This window comes from Haemaphysalis longicornis, unplaced genomic scaffold (genome assembly GCF_048455015.1).
Source record: "Haemaphysalis longicornis isolate Haplotype H1 unplaced genomic scaffold, Haemaphysalis longicornis Haplotype H1 scaffold_12, whole genome shotgun sequence".
NCBI classification, from domain to species: domain Eukaryota; kingdom Metazoa; phylum Arthropoda; class Arachnida; order Ixodida; family Ixodidae; genus Haemaphysalis; species Haemaphysalis longicornis.
In genome coordinates this window covers 117,730,749-117,736,359 of record NW_027526225.1, presented here as the reverse complement: position 1 = coordinate 117,736,359, position 5,611 = coordinate 117,730,749, and positions in this window count along the sequence as shown.

Here is a 5,611-nt window from a genome sequence, read left to right as displayed (position 1 = left end):
GGTTGCTCGGCGAAAGGGCAGCCGAAGGGTAGCCGATGTTCCAGAAGCGGGGCCTTCGTCCAGACGCGTAGCCAGGATTTTTGTTCGGGGGGGGCTAAGGTTGTTCTCCGCCCCCCCCCCCCCCTAAAAAAGAAAGCGCGGTAGTTTGCAAGCGCCCTTAAAGGCTATGAAGATAAAATACATGTTTGGTTCATTAAAAAGTCTCCCTTGTCCCGACAACAATGATACCACATTTATCGCAAACTTCAAAGGATTAATCGATATATTAAATTAAACGTTTGAAGCAATGACGAATCCCCGCCCACTTTCCGGCGGCTATTTCACCATGACAGTTCAGGATCTTGTTTGTACGATAGGCGCCCAACAACTTAAGTCACCGCCAAGGAACAAAATTGCGCCATTGTAGAGGGGCCTCCATTGATCTTATCATTTGAATTCTAACGTGCAGTTAACCCACTCATAACTACGTTTTAGTGCTAGCCTATATATATACCACTCCTGCCGATATCACTTCACTGCAGCGCTAAATTTGAAAATTTTTGACATTTGTTGCATTGCTTCGGTTGAAAAAACGCCTTTGATTGGAATGGAGCTGTGCGAGTAACCAAAGGCTAGTTGCTATTCAATTGAACAAGGTTGTATTTTGTCTTTAAAAGGACCTTTAAAGTTCTCTCATGATTTTGGTGTTTATTATGATTGTATTTTTGCCAGCTGAAGTTGTAAACTAGGCGGAAATCCGCAGACGGCGTGATACAAATCTCTGCCCGTGATACGGGACGTACATTGCACGCACGGGAACCTTGTGCAGGCATTGCATTAAAGGGACATAGTTTCTTGCAATTACTTACTTTATTTCAACGCGTAAAGTATGAGTTTGACACCCGCAATAAAATGACGTAGGCCGTAAGAATTAGATTTTTTATTTAGTTGTTTTTGTTCACAATGCAAAATAAAATGTTTGGCATTCAACGCCCGTGCAGTAGCGGCCAGTGTAAGGCCAATGGAGCTCATTCTGTGCAGTATACATCGAATCTATGCGCTTGCGTTATGTGTAGCGCAGGTCTCATCTTTAAAAAAACGAGAGGCTATGAATTACGCATACAAGAAGCGTTATATATCTAGCAATAATTTTAACAAATATCAACCCTAAACACACAGACATCACGCGCAATAACAGCGCTGTTAACGGCGAAAATTACACGAACAAGGCAGGATTAGTCCACACGCAAAGCGGAATAATTCAGCCATCGGTATTTGTTAAGTCATGCCAGTTTAAATTTGCGCATCTGTTTTGCGTCTCAGCGCAGTCCATTTCGTAGCTTCTATCAGGTCTCCGGGCGGACAGGAAGAGCTTGTGCTTTGTAAATTAATGGATCTGGTTTACATTTCGGCTCAGCCCAAATGTAGAGTCTGCTGTAATGAGCATGAGCTTGGTGTAGTTGAATTATTACCTGTCAAGTTTTCAATGCTTAGTGCATAAATGCCCTATAGTATCCTGAAGGCGTGTACTATCCAGTAACTTCAGCTCCATTTAGTTACCACTCCATTTAGTTACCACTCCAGCCACTCCATTTAGTTACCACTCCCAGATGAGGTAGAGCAAGTCACTGCAAAGTTCACCATTCGATGCTGTATCCAACTTTATATTTAGCAAGAAGAAATAGTAACGCAAAGACGACGATGTCTGACCGTACTCTTGCGGTTAGGCATGTTCTGTGCAATCTGTGCAAAATATTGCTGTTTTGAATTTTGTCGTGAGATCTGAGGAAAGAGTTATAATGCGGTCCTACCATTTTGGTTTCAAACTTTAATGAAAGGACATAGTTTTGTAGCTGGGGCGTGCACTGCCATTTTTCAGCCGAGTACACACTGCCGGTTTTAAAGCTAAACGATAAAAATATCAGTGCATGAGCATGGGCGGCTCTGGAATGTATAGGGCGCACAGGAGTTTTGTTGTTTTCATTCGAGACGCGGGAAATGGAAATTATGTTGGGAATCCCCTTGTTCCACAAGAAAACGGAGGATTGGGCAGCTGTGCAGAGCCAGCATGACCTTCGGGCATGGTGTGATGCCCGAAACAAGTCAGCATTTTGTTTCCCGGAGTGCACCAAGAAAACATGCGTATTGGCATGGCCCCGCATACAGAAAGCCCAAAGACTACCATGCTTCAGCATGAAGCGGGCAGTAATGACACAGTTAAACTATTTCCTTGGTTGACAGCGACCGTGATGTTGAAATTGAAGCATGGTTTCGGGCTACGACAGGATATATTGGCTAAAACTTCCCAAGTTGTTTACCGTGATAATTCCTCGGTCATTTCGGTTACTTAAGAAATCCTGACGATTGCTCAAAATGTCCTTCATGCAACATTTTAGAATGTATACGTAGCAGTTGTGGATTCAGGAAGAAAGACAGTTGTGGATTCAGGAAGAAAGACAGTTGTGAATTCAGGAAGAAAGACAACAGCGCGCACCCGTATGTGGGAGGGGGGAGGTGGAGGGGAGGAGGAGGGCGGAGGTGTGCTGGTGCTCTTGAGAGGGCCTGCGGTCTGCAGCCCGTTTATTTAATTAGGAAATTCTGTTGTCTTGCACGACCGATTGAGCCTAGAAAGAACGATACTCCTGCGTCTACAGAACCAGAACTTCAAAGAAGGCCAGGAAGAGTTAAAGGAAAATTCTACCAGAAAGGCACGTTCGTTTCTTCGCCACCAGTACGAAGGTCCTTCACTTGCGCTGTGCACGCTGCTATGGGTTTAAAATTGGGTGTAGCAGTGGATGCACGCGTAGATATGAAACGCGGTAACAAAAGTCCCGCTAACGCGCACACAATGCGACAGCGGCTACCTCACATGGAGTTTCCTCCCAGTAAAAGCAAACTATTAAAACTGCAGCCAGAACAAATAAATTTTTCACCCTCTCCAACTTCGTGCATAATAAAATATTTAGGCGTTTACAGGAGTTGAATATACGTTTTCCCTCATTAAAATCACCTATCCGCTCCACCGTGGGCGCTTTCAACGACCAATTCAAACGTAAATACTGCATTCGAAATAAAACGAGATACACATTTCTAGCTCGCAGACGCAAGGTACTGTGGCATCGTGTAAATATAAGGAAATCATTATTTAAATATCAAAGAATGCATAACTGATTTGCACTGCACAACTTAACGTACAATGCAACCTCCATCGCCAAAATACATTATCATGCAAGGATTAATAACTGGAAGAAAATGACTTACAATTCGAGGCCTCTTTTGGGTGTTGGCACATGGAACATGAGCTTCTCAAAACCAGGGACGCTTCTATACTCGCGGCATGTTGCCGTTGTGTTTCAGGCCCGTGAATATACACTGCTCTGGGCAGCCGCCGTCCAGGGAAAAAGCGGCCGTGGACGCAATGGAGGGGCTTTAGTTGTGATCGATTGTTGTTACTGTTGTTACTGTCTGATTGTTGTTACTGTCGCGACGCCGTCCGCCTGTGGCAGGGCTGGTGATCATCGTGCCTTCACATTTAGGATAAAGTCTGGGACTAGCTCGGGGAGCCGCAGCGCGCCATTTTTGTCGACCCGCTGTTCTCCAGTTTCCTAGGTTAGGGGAGAATACCACCGAACAAAGCTGCCTAATTCCAGGGGTGAAATTGATTGTCGCAACATCGCCATCGGAAGGGGACACTCAGTGCGCGCAATCTAAGCCCACTCCAACAATAACCTCCCGTGCTCGACAAAAACGTAAAAAAGGAAGAATGAAGGGCTGACGCGAGGAAGAGGGGCATACCTTGCTGTGTGTCTCATTCGCAAAGGCCCTCTGCCCGCGCACGACATTGATCCAGCTAAACTGTATGTTTCATCCATTACGTAGCGATGCGATGCGATGAGGCTTTGAGGGGGGGAGGGGGAGGTAGGAGGAAAAGGCCCGAAACTGTCTGGCGAAGGGTGCCGACACCTTATCAGGCCGACACCTTATCAGCCCCATCGCATTCTTCAGTTACCTTGCACGAGTCTTGAATGTGTGCCCACTGCCGCTTGATCTCCCCCTTTCTAGGAGATGGAGCAGCCGTGGTCAGACACCGCCGCTTGCACGTTGTTCTGCTGAACATACAAAGATCGACTGTTCCCTTCGGGCCTGCATTGTACCAGTCTTCAACCATCAAAGGCCGGCGTCAATCTCCTCTGCTGAGAACGACTCAGACGGCCAATTATTCTCTGTGTTGCCACATGTCTCGCCCAAAGGGACACAACGCATGCCTTTGGCGTCCCCTGCGCTGAGCTTACCCAAAGGCGTAGTGGCTTTCGGGGCTGCCCCCTCCGCAATCATCCCTCACAGGGCCGTACCCAGACGGGGGGGGGGGGGGGGTTGGGGGTTCAAACCCCTCCCGAAATCTTTTCCAGGCAGCACGTAAACAATACTTACTGTTGCTTTCAGAAAAACTACCCCCTTCTCAAAATTGATACCCCCCCCCCCCCCCGAAAAAAAATTCTGGGTACGGCCCTGATCCCTCAGCGCTTCGTTTTGTCACGGCCGGACCCGACTCCCTTTCCAAAGCAGCGCGAAAAAAAGAGTCGAGTCCGGCCGTGGTTTTGTGTAAGCACCCTTGGGTAGGGCAGACATTGAGTCGTGAATGCTTCTATTAGTGGCACTTTCAAAGGATATGCAGCTTTGTTCACAGGTGACGTACCAGGCATACAGCCAGCACGGCGACGGCCGGAAAAATTTCGGGGGGGAGGGGGGGGGGGCTGAAGCCCGGTCAGCTCCCCCCCCCCCCCCCCTTCCCTGGCTACGCCACTGCCTTCGTCTTGTTCTCGTGGTTGTTGTTCCTGGTGACTCCGCACATGTCCACGTGGGGGACTGTCCAGGAATCGGACGGGAGGAGGGCTAATGCGCCCGCTTTATGAACCTAGCGATTTATGAACCTAGCGATTTATGAAAATTATGAACCCAGCGATTTATACGCAGAAAGAGAGCATTATTACAGAATAGAAATGGTTGCAAGTTGAAAGTAAAGTTTGGCATAGAAAAAAATGAGCTTTTTTGCGCAGGAAAAAGTACATGCCAGAATCGAAGCTAACAGGGCAGGCGCCTGGTCTCGGAAACGTATGCATGAATGGCTGCAGCCACCCCTCGGTAACAATATCCCAGTGACGTAGCCCCAAAAGATAGTAGTACGGGCATGGAAACAGGAAGAAAAATTCGTCACAATGGCGTGGCAAGGCATCATTGAAAAACCACGGCAATGCGAGAGGAAGTGCTCTAAAGTCTCCTGTTCACCGCAGACAGCCCATAGTGAGGAGGAGGCGAGACCAGCCAGGTGCATATAAAAGTTGAGTTGGGAGACTCGACATCTAAAGCTCTAAAGCTAGTTAATGTGACGTCGCATTGACGAGATTCGCGAAAACGGGTATTCCAATTATGTTTTAAATGGACATAATCTTCAAAATTAGTGACGATCCCTTCCTGAACTCTTCCTAGGCGTTGATAGGTACGAAACCTTGCTCGTGCTACAATAAAGGAAATAAGTCATGGGTCAACCGGAGGGCCATCCAACGACGATCGCGTCAAGGAATCAGCCTGTTCATTAAGTAGTAAACCTTTATGTCCTGTAATCCAAATGAAG